Source organism: Diabrotica virgifera, chromosome 7 (assembly GCF_917563875.1).
Source record: "Diabrotica virgifera virgifera chromosome 7, PGI_DIABVI_V3a".
NCBI lineage: Eukaryota > Metazoa > Arthropoda > Insecta > Coleoptera > Chrysomelidae > Diabrotica > Diabrotica virgifera.
In genome coordinates this window covers 117,364,446-117,377,007 of record NC_065449.1, presented here as the reverse complement: position 1 = coordinate 117,377,007, position 12,562 = coordinate 117,364,446, and the positions used below count along the sequence as shown (strand labels likewise).

At 30.9% G+C, this 12,562-nt stretch overlaps 1 protein-coding gene across 3 annotated transcripts in view; it reads left to right on the top strand.

Annotated features, from left to right (window-relative positions):
• The window catches only part of LOC114326777 (valacyclovir hydrolase), a 129,036-nt gene that overhangs the window by 78,746 nt on the left and 37,728 nt on the right, over positions 1-12,562 (top strand). The window lies entirely within an intron of this gene.

The window sequence follows — 12,562 nt, the reverse complement described above, 5'->3', positions numbered from 1 at the left end:
TAACCAAAAAAGAAGATGTATTTGGTTATTATTCTAGTGACCTTCTTGGGTGTGAATCTGTCTTTTTAGTTTACTCCTCCTGGTTAAAAAATAAACTATAGTAGTCTAAAATGAATATTGGATATCCATGCAGAGTACAATTTGAAGGGAATTGGAGAATCATTATGATTGGAATCGCTCTTAGTAGAGGAAAGTAACCAAATATGGAATAATGCCCTAATATGGAATTCCTTGATTTCTCTGAAAATATAAGTTGGAAGCTCACTACAAGACCATCCTCTATTTCAGTCGCTCTCTTTATTATCGTATTCACACCTCTATGTCAGATGCGCGAACGATACGTATCTGACAGGCGCGTTTTGTTTTATCGTCTCGCAGAAAATTTCAAAGGTAAATATATTCAACTAGTATTATTGTTATTATGCATGAATACAGACTTGTTATGCTATTGCGTATATCAATAGTACCTTTATTTTGATATTTTATGACCTTCTGTAATTAAAACATTACGACTTGAAAAAATGTTGATACTAGTTTGAACTAATATAAAAATCCAAATATGGACAGTCGTTGGAGCCTAATTATGGAATAGTAGATTAAGTGTAAGTGGGCTCATTATGATTGTGCTGGTCCAGAGTTTCGTACATGGATCTGTGATGTCTGCAAGTGAATTAAGCTACTTCTTTCATTTTTCACAATTTTTTTATTTAAATTTATTTGATCTCAGATGTTTATGTCTATTTTTGTTATTGATATGTTGGTTTATGCCTATATTCCATATATCGGTACCTATTCCATATTTGGTTACTCATTTGGGATTTTGTTTTTTTGTTCGATTTTTTTTTGTTAATTAAGATATTTAATAGAAGGCTTTTAATTACTACATAAAAATGTATGACTGATGTGTCATAACATTAAATTGTTTTCATTTCTATAAAGGTATTATTTTATATCCCCAAAACAAAATGGTATTCCATAATTGGCGACTTTCCTTTAGGATGGTTTTAATATTTTAAGGTTGCTTCTTGGTTTCAAAAAGGTTTTGAATTAACTGACGATATTTTCCGTATAGCTTCAATAATTTTTCACGCTGGACTCTGACCAAAATAAGTGCATTTCATTTTAATTGCCCGCTGTTTCTTCGGAATTGCTATAAAAATATAGTGATTCCTACCGTAAAATTCCAGTGCACTAGAATGGCTTAATATAGTGTGATAACAAATATCACATACTTGGTGAGTAATCAATATTTGCATACATCTAATCCATTCATCATTACTCTCTGCGCCTTTATGCCTATTAGGCGAGGCAATGAATCGCTAAACCTACAAATTCTCCGCTGCAAGATGAATCGCTATGCAACTTTGTGCATTCGATTCGAGAAAGTGCCAGGAAAGTTTGTGAACAAAATTAATAATAATAGTCTCCCGTTTTATACCGCTGACGCGGCTTTGGGATTATAGCAGGGTAGTCTGCTATATCTAAGGCCTACGGTATATAAGGAAGGTGACAGGGCCAGTGCTACGCTTAAACCGCCTATTATTACCCCTGGTTTTACCCAAGGTACTCATTTTTATTCAGGCTGAGTCGACCTGGGGCCTTTTTAAAAATGTCTAGTTCCTCTTGCCGGCGCTAGGATTTGAACCCCGGTCTACCAGCACGCGAGTCAAGCATACTACCGCCTGAGCTACGCCGGCCCGTGAACAAAATTCATGGTGATAAAATGAAAATTGCATTTTGTGTATATATGGGGAGTCAATAGAGATTTTGACTTTGGAAAAAATCAAACAAGATAGAACTTTTTGTAATTTGATTAAGAAATGTTTAATAAACAACATATCAAAAAGTTCTACTCCAGAAGTGGGTGCTTCATTTTTTAAACAAATGGACTGCGAAATTAATTGTTGTTTTAAATAACTACGGAAATATAAACCTTAGAAAAAAACTGACTTGGCCACTGAAAAATTCAGAAAATTTTACACAAAAAACCGTATATAAAGATTTTTCTAAAATTAAATCTATATTATATTGTAATGTATTACCTACTCAAGTTTGAACAGATATATTACAAGTTTATAGGTGTTTTTTAAAGCATAAGGTGTAATCTTTGAAATGCACTACATTATTTTACTTTAGACATAAAATAAACAACTTCTTTTTGAGAAAATTGAGAAAGATAAAAAAAGTATGTAATCAGGGCTGCTTTATCCATTAGGCAATATAGGCAGCTGCCTAGGGCGGCAAATTGTGAGAGGGCGTCATACAATACATTATATATGATGTAATGATAAAAAAACTGAAACTATTTTTTGTAAATTTCAGTCATTTTCAGTTTCAGGGGGGGCAACTGCCTCCCCTAACCCTATCAAGTGACGCCCCTGGGGCGGCAAAAATACTGTACAAAAAATATTTGCATTTAAAAATTAAAATCGAATACCAAATAAATATGTATATTCATCATTCATGCATCAATGAAATAGGAGTGGGCATTCGTTTGTAAATAAAAGAAATTGCATTCATATCAAAAATAAAACAAACATAGCATTATGATTGTTATCTTAAACCTAACACTATTCATCCAAAAAAACGGAAGTCATAAATTTAGTGATTATTGGGCCGCCAAAAGCTCGGCAAAGACGATGATTGACTGAACACAGCAATATTGCACATTTGCAGAAACTAAAGATTAAGTTGGAAATCGAGTTAGAGTTGGGATTTTCAAACTGTATTATTACAAGTACATTCGTGTCGTCGCACTGATATAATACTCCAGCCAGGGAAATACGCAAGAAATAGACCATGTTCGGGACAATGAAATATCAAGGTAGCTGACTTTTTTAGTTATTGTTGACTTGACCTATAGGATGAAAACCTACATGTTTCCTGCCTAGAGTTCGTGTTTTTTAATTATTAACAATTTAGTGCAATCAACGCGATTTTTTTCATTTTTGCACTCAATTAAAAAGCTAAATAATTGACATAAAATTACAAAATTTATTTTTTTAGAACATTGAAAAACCTTCAAAATGACGATTTTGAAAGTCAAAAAGTTAATTTGTTGCTTCGTAAAATGCAAAATAACTGAAAATCGTTATTTATTAATAACTTTTACTAAAACTAACTTAGAACTGTAGTGTTTCACTTTACTCAAAGTTGGGTATTGGGGTACATAACAAACTCCCAAAACTTGAGACTGATCCATTAATTAGTTTAAAAGTTAGATATTCTATTTGTTTATCCCAGAGACCTTTGTTTTGCAATAACAAATGACAGAAAATAATGAAGATGCGTATGCCAAATGAAAGTAGAAAAGTGATACTATCAAAATGTATTAAGAAAAGGTAAAAAATTATCTAATGTAGTAAAAAATATTAGTTTATAAACATTTACAATAACATAACATTAAAAATTTTGTCCGTAGAAAACATCTTCTTAGATAGGTATTCGGAAAGATATTTTACTCGAATTTTTAAAAATGTAGTTCAAATGATGACTAGTCATAGTAAGTGAAGGGGGAGCTTCTGCGTTGATTGCACTAAATTGTTAATAATTAAAAAACGAACGCGAACTCCAGGCAGGAAACATGTAGGTTTTCATCCTATAGGTCAACAATTAAAACAGTTGTCAGCTACCTGGCGGGAGCCGAAAAATGCACGAGTTCAAAAACTAAAAAATCAACTTGAAACTACTACCATTTTCTATATCTTGGGATCTACTCAATGGATTTTGATATTTCTTCTTTCAATGTGTATGTACTTTTGTGTACATTACAAATATGCAATTTGTCTAGACAATTATTAATTAATAAACAGTCTAATTTTTTTAAACAATTTTTGAAAAAATAATCTTTTCTCAAAAATCCATTTTTGGTAATGATACTATCATTATTAATCATAGAAAAAGTTAAGGTATATTTTAATGAATAAATTTAATAAATTATGTTCAATAAATTATTATTTAATAAAAATAATTTATTTATTAAAATATACTTTAAGTTTTTCTATGATCATTAATGATATGATTAAGAAAATAGATATTTGGAAAAAAATAATTTTTTCAAGGAATGTTTAAACAAAGTAAACCCTTTATTAATTAATACATTTATAATAAAATTGCATATTTATGTAATCTATGTAGAAATTACATACAAATTAAATTGTTAATAATTAAAAAACGGAGGTGAACTCTAGACAGGACACGGGTAGGTTTTCTTCCTATAGGGCTACAATAACTAAAAAAGTAGTCAGCTATAGTCGGTTCGCTAAACTCAGACACAACTGGCTAGTTATATTAGTACGTATTTTTTTTGGCCAATTTTGCCAAAATTGGCAAAACTACTAACTATTTAGTAATTATTAACTATTTAGTAATTATTTTTTGCCAGTTTTACTAAATTGGCAAAGTTAGGTACAAAATCACTAGCTAGTTGTGTCTGAGTTTAGCGAACGGACTATATACCCTATTCCACGAACATAGGCCTGTTTTGGATTACTTCGACAACGAATATTTTACTGTGAAAAATAAGAAGAACGAAAGTAAATTGCAAATTACATTGTTGTTTATTGGAATAATTATTAGCGCCATTTACTTTCGTACTTCTTATGTTGCACAGTAAAATATTCGTTGTCGAAGTAATCCAAAACAGGCGTATGCTAGTGGAATGGCCCATACCTGAATATTTCAGTTATTATGAAAATGATGTAACGGTGTGAAACAGCTTTAGTGAAATAACAGTTAAAGAATAACGGCTACTGTTATCGCAACACATTCCTATCCTATATTTATACTAAAGTCCTTTTACCCTATGACGGCCGATATGTAATTAAGATATGATCAGTGGACCTCAAACAGTGGGGCGTTAATATTTAATTCCGATTGCTTGAAAAGTAAAAATATTTAATTTCCTGTATTTTATGTTCGGTGATAATATTGGATTTTACTGTATCAAAATAAAATGATTATAATATGTATATACAGGGCGTGTTAAAAAAAGTGGGGAGGAATATTTCGATTATTCGAAATTATTTGTCGACATCAAATGTTCATGAAGGTCTCTATAAGTCTCTATTTTGCGTAGAGTGAAAATTATACGAATGGTTTTGCATGCAGTAAAATTGGAAAATACTTGCCAAGTTGCTGGTATGTCCAAATTTGAATAAAATACATCCAATACTTTAGTTTCTGCAGACACTGTATTAAATATAACCTTGAAACAAATTGGCACTAAATCACTTCCGAGTTTTCAACAAAACAAAAGGTTTAAACATGTGTAGTCTAGTAATTAATACCAAAGCTATTGAGAGTATGCAGTCCAGTAATTAGACCGAAGGTACTTTATCGTTTAACTAAAACACACCGTAAAGTCCGAATTGAATTCCTGAAACACTTCTTTTTAGCAAACGATATTTTTATTTCACCACCAAGCATTTTACAGGTTTGAGGAAGGGTGTTAGAGTACACTGAACTGTGGGAACAAACCTTTGAAATGTTGTGTTGGCAGCAGTGAGTAACAAGTTTCTGTCCTTTGTAAGAACTGTCATGTCATATAGTAATATTGTCAAAATAAATGCATGGCGTCTTTTTATACTAGTAATATATAACATTGCGCTTGATGTAAAATAAAGAATATTTTTAATACCTTTCCAAACAATACATTTCTTATTTAAGGGACCGTTCAAGTATTACGTAACGCAGGTTGGGGGGGGGGTCAAAAATCTTCAAAAATTGCGTTACGTAGGGGGGAGGGGGGTCAAAAATCTTCAAAAATCGCGTTACGTAATACTTGAACGCTCCCTAAATAAAAAATTCTGCTTGCATTTTTTTTTTCGCAAAAATGGTACATTTTTTAAGGGCGGCTACTAGAGAATTGCCTAGGGCGGCAATTGACCTAAACGCGGCCCTGTATGTAATAAAAAAACCCAAAAATATCAGTTAAAAAATGTTTGTAAAAAGTTTTCAAAACTTTTTCTGTACAACTTACCTAAAATACATTTAATAACAAGCTTAAAAAATGATAAATGTTAAATTTTTTTTGAGCTCATACAGTATATCTGCATAACTTGAAACCTATTACAAGTCGACAAGCCAGTGCTGGCGCGTGACCTTGAGCGAAAATACACAGCGACAAATGCAGCGACAAAAAAGCTATTCTTTATAAAATACTTAGCATTGTGTAGAATCTAAGATGCAACCATCAGATATCAAATTTTATAAAGTAAAGTACCTTTATATTTCACAATATCGAAAATTGTTGTTAAGAAAAGTTGTTTTTTTTTTAACTAAGTTAGTGGCACTGGCGTAGCCAAAAGGCCAGTCATGTTTTATTATAGTTTTATCAACCATTGCTTACTTATACTTACATTTATATACGTGGTACATTGAGTAACAATAATTTGTATACAATACAATAATGGTATGTTAGTAAATGCCTAATAATTTTGTATGCATATTTTTATTATTTTTTTGTTTTTTTTTTTAATTTTTTTATTTCTCTTCGTTTTATTAGGATTTATGTATATTTTTTTTATCGTTTTGTTTTTTTATATTATTATTATTTTTTATTTTTTAGTTTTTTTTTTGCTTTTTATTTTTTATTTTTTTAATTATTTTTTCGGTTTAGGCTTACAATGAAAAAAATTTTTTTTGTCTGTCGCAATACTGCTTACAATGTAATGTTAGTAGATTTTACATACTGATATATAATATTATAAATACTATTATCCTCTAATGTCAATAGATTTGAAACATTTATTGGAAATTTCATATTGTAAGATATTAAATTTTGATAAAGCTTGTCAATTTCTAATTTTTTTAAAGGACATTCTAAAATAATATGTTGTAAATCGGCAATTTCATCACACAGACATTTATTATTATCTAACAAACCTATTTTACATTTATACACGGGAAATAAGGCATGATTACAGCGCATTCGACTTATAATCCGAATAATTGAACGATTACATATATTCTCAAACCATGGTTTGTCCCTTATTTTTGGTTGTATATTCTTAAAAAACTGTCCCTTCTCTCCTAATTCATATTTTAGCTGCCAATTTTCCTTTAGTTCCTTTCGAAAAATTGGAATAAAGTCAGACTCTGGTATTTTTGATCCGAGTATTCTTCCATTTTTCGCCCCATTTTTTGCTAAAGAATCCACTTCTTCATTTTCTTCTATACCTGAATGGGCTTTGATCCATGAAATATAAATTTGTTTTCCTACACTTAATACATTGTGATACAGTTCCAAAATATCAAGAAGTATATAATTTAAATTAGGATTTAAACAAAGGTTTTTAAGTTTTTCTACAGAACTTTTAGAGTCTGTGAATATAACAAATTTATCATCTTCTTGTTCTAAACACATACTAATTGCTAGTTTTATGGCAATAAGCTCTGCACTGAAAATTGACAACATTTCTGGTAGTTTGTATATTAACTTAATATTTTTAGAAGGGTAATAAACGGCACAACCAACTCCATGTTCCGATTTCGATCCATCAGTATAAATTTTTCCATACTCCTTCCACTTAACTGTACATTCCCGATAATGTTCTTTTTGTATAATATCACTGTTTTGACACAAGTATCTAACATTAATATGAGTCTTTACTGGATATAGAAACATTTCATAGGGATAATTCCATAAAGGGATACCATTGGATTGATAAAGTTGTTCATATCTGTTTACATTGGTAATAAAACTTTCAACTAATAACGGGGCAACGTCAAAATAACTGTCAAAGTCGTGTTCGTTTTTTGGAGTTCGTCCCAAAGAATTATTAATTTTGGCAGTGTTTTGGTACATTCCGGCCTTGTTTCCACGTGCAGAGTGTTATCACTAGTTTCTGTTTTGTGGTACTTTGTGGAAAACTAAAAGACAGCTTTGTTTTACAGAAAATGTCAGGTAATGGGGGCGGTCCTGGCCCGCCCTCGGTTAATTTAAATAATAATAATCAGATGAATAATAATGATTCAATCAAATTAATGTTTCTTCAATGGATACAGTATCCTCAAATTTCGAAAAATATGACTTTGATAATAAATATCAACCGACGGATGCAGGTCCGTATCAGGTATTTTTGGAACATACCGATAAGAATCTTGGTCGTCTTTTTCCTGTCAGAATTTACAACAAGTAATTGAATTTAGAAATGACGTTATTGATATTCATTCTGTAGGTTTAAAACGTGTTAAGGTAATTTTTAGAACATACAAAATCGCTAATTTATTAATTAATCACGAAATATTAACAAAAAATAAGTTGATTGCTTATATTCCAAAATTTTTCACGCATAAACGAGGCATAATACGCGGCGTTGATACAACGCTGAAACCAAAAAAGAAGAATTTGTCAATAGACAATTGGTAGTAATAAATTTTAAAGGTAATAAAATTCCGTCCTTTATTAATATAAATATGGTTAATTTTCCTGTAGACATCCATCCCGTTGTTCAATGTGTAAAATGTTTACGTTACGGTCACAATATCGTTCAATGTAAAGGCAAATCACGTTGTTCTCGATGTGCAAATGAGCATTCTTCCGCTGAATGTAATTCCGAGTTGCAAATGTGCGTTCACTGTAAATCTTCTGATCATCCTTCAATTTCAAGAGACTGCCCAATGTATAAAAAACAACAAGATATAAAAAAAGTAATGGCTTTCGAAAACAAAAGTTTTAAGGATGCCGAATTATCGATTAACAATCCAGCTTATGCCAAAATTAATACCAACAATAGGTTTGATATATTAAATAATCTTGAAAACTTTCCCGATTTAGCACCAGCAAACAAAACAATTTATTATGCTCCTTTAAATAAACCAAAATCAAATTCAACCGCATTAGAATCAAAAACAATTAAAAGGCGAAGAACTGAGACTTCTTCTCAGACTCCAAGCACTAGTAATTCAGATTTAGAAAATTCCCATCAAAAAAGACAAATTTCTCTTTCCCCATATACACCCGCTCCACAACAGAATAATTTCATGTTTTGTCGAGATAAACTTATCTCACAGATATATTCATTAATTACAAATATAATTAATAATCAAGGAAAATTTGAATTAAATAAGATCAGGGAAAATATCATTACAATATTCGATAATAATGAAGATAATTTAGAATCCATTCTCACAGATAGTGAAAATGGCTATTAAAAATATTACAGAAAAACTAACCATATTACAATGGAATTGTAGATCCATTTATAGTAACAAAGGCAGTCTTATGCATCATATTAACAACTACCATACAGATATAATAGTTCTATCAGAAATATGGCTCACATCCGGTCATCATTTTAGACTTAAAGGATATAACTTTATCAATAAATGTCGTGAAGATGGTTACGGTGGCGTAGGTATTTTCATCAGACAGGGAATAGATTACCAAGAATCCGAAATTAATAATAATTTCGATGACAGTATAGAAGCATGCGCAGTTTTTTTGAACAAAATTAATCTCTCATTAGTATCAATCTATAGATCATCAGATGTTAGAATAGAAATAAATGACTGGATCAACCTATTCCTTCAGTTTAATATTGCAAAAACTATTTTTCTGGGAGATTTTAATGCTCACCACGGCATGTGGGGGCCAATTGCAGACGACAGAAATGGTAGAATATTAGTGGAGGCCATGGATTATTGTGAAATAATTACATTAAATGACGGAACACCAACAAGAATATCCCCAACTAGTAATCATTCAGCCGTTGACTTAACTCTAACATCTCCCTTCTTAGCCGACCGTATAGCTTGGTCAGTAGATTCAGATTCATTAGGTTCAGATCACTACCCAATCAATATAGAAATTCAAATCAATCCCTCCTCCTTTGTCATCAACCCATCAACAAAATGGAATGACTCTCGTGCTGACTGGTCTGTTTTTGGAAATATTTTTGAATTAGAAATTAGTGAGCTCAATAATTTAGATAGGAATTCAAATTCTGTAGACAAAATCGAATTTTTCCTCAATGCAATCACAATCGCAGCATCGAAATCTATGCCTATTAAGAAATCTTTCACACCTTCTGCACCAAGACCTTATTGGTGGGATGAGGAATGTTCTGCGATTGTTAAAAAACGAAAAGAAGCTCTCAGCGAGTTTAAAAAACAAGGTAATTTTATCAATTATCTACAATATCAAAACATTTCTGCTAATGTCAAACGTACGTTTAAACTTAAACAAAAAAAACAGTTGGAAAATGTTTCTGAATAAACTAAATAAAAACACTCCTCTGACTGAGATATGGAACACTGTAAGATCTATTTGCAATAAACACCATCAAAAAAGAAAACTACAATTAGACGAAAGCCTTATTCAAAAAGTTCTTGATACATTGGCTCCTTCATCTGCTGCAGGTCCAATTTTTAACGACAACATTAATCAATTTCACTTCCATCAAGACTCAGACACCCTTTCAAAAAATTTTAGCTTTTCTGAATTAGAATTAGCCTTAAAAAAATCAAAAAATACTGCACCTGGACTTAGGGCTTACAATACCGGGATTCCGGGATCCCGAATATCGGGATCCCGGACGATATTTTCCGCTATTCGATACCGGTATTTATAATAAAAATACCGGTATTTCGGTATTACCTTAATTTATAAAAATGGAATTGATGCACAATAAACTTTCTTCTAAGATATTTTTTGCTATTACAAGAAATTATTTTTGAAGATAAACTACCAATAACAAATATCATTGTAATAAATATTTATTAAACACATTCATTACACATTCAAGTCAAGTACATATTATATCGCTTTCTAAAATCGTGAGTGTCGTTAATTTAAGGCGAACGGTGATAAAAATCAGCTTCTACAACCAAATTATTAAATCTCGTATATACAAATACAGTCGAACCCGCTTTTTAGAATCCCTGTTAAAGGAATTTCCCGGTTTAAGAAATAGAAATTTGATGTCCCGAAAGATTTTTACTAGCCACCAATGATCGGTTATTAGAATATCCCGGTTATAGGAATACTTTTGTTTGGCACCACGGCTATTCCAATAAGCGGGTTCGACTGTATATAAAATGAGTTCTTAAAATTGAGTTCAAAAATTCTTAAATATTTAAAATTAGACTACTTTATTTTATAAATAAGCCGAAAGATTTATTAATCAGAATTGTTTTTACAATTTCAGATCTATTTTAATTTTTTTGTGTATTGTGGTGTATAAATTAGGCTCACTTATTTTCTGAATTATTAATAATAATTGAAAATATATAGCGGTCTAAATACAGAGTAACCCATATAAAATATTTGTCACAGTAAGTTAATCTTTGTATTAGTATATTTTAAAGTTAAATTAATTTACAAATAGCAAATTTCATGAGTAAAAGTACTACCCTATTATATGCAAAATTTAGCCTAGAACCAAATATATAGTTTTTCTATTTGCACGTTTTTTGTATCTATCTATTCCTACTCTCTATGAATGTTATAAACAAGATCTACTCATTTCAAAACAAAATTTAATAGGTTTCATATATTATTTAATAACAAGTCGATATAACAACTGAGGATAGTATAAATATAACGCGTATATTTTTTATTCAGAATACCGGTTTTAATACCGGGATCCCGGTATTTAAAATTTTAAATACCAAATACCGGTATTGAGATTTTGGCTCGGTATTGTAAGCCCTACCTGGACTTGACAGGTTCACTTATATGATAATAAATAAATTGCCTGAAAGTGGTAAACTTTTTCTATTAGAAATTTTTAATGATTGGTGGTTGAAACAAAAGTATTCAGATAGTCTTAAAAATATAATTGTGTGTCTTCTAGCGAAACCTAAGAAACCACCTGACTTACCTTCGTCCTACCGACCTATTTCATTGTTATCGTGTATTACAAAAACTTTCGAAAAGCTTATAAAATTTAGACTTGAACATTTTGTCGAAAACAGATCAATTTTACCAAAAAATCAGTATGGATTTCGTAGAGGTATAGGTACAATTGATGCAATCTCCCATTTAGTTACAGATGCTCAATTGTGTCTATCAAAAAATAATTACATGTTGTGTGTTTTTGTGGTCCTTAAAGGGGCTTATGATGTGGTAGATTTGGAAATATTATATTCAAAAATGGTAACGTTTGGTATCAATAAAAGAGTCTCTATAAATATTTTAAATTTGTTTGCTAATAGAAAAATATTTTTGCGAGATAATCATAAAATTTTACATGGTCCGAGAGTACTTTACAACGGGCTTCCACAAGGCTCTATTTTAAGTCCCCTTTTGTTTAACTTATACACTGCAGACTTGCATGATTTGATGAGCGATGACATACAAATTATTCAATACGCGGACGATTTATGCATTTATGTTACCCATAATACCTACGATCGCTGCATGATAGACTTAAGACGTACTTTTGACAGGTTACAAAACTGGTTCGACGATATGGGTTTTAGTGTTTCACCAGAAAAGACAGCTGTGATGTGTTTCACAAGGCACAGATATCAGTTAGTCGATAATTTCTCTATAGGTAAATACACTATTCCTATCGTAAAAGAATATAAATATTTAGGTATAATTATAGATAGTAAA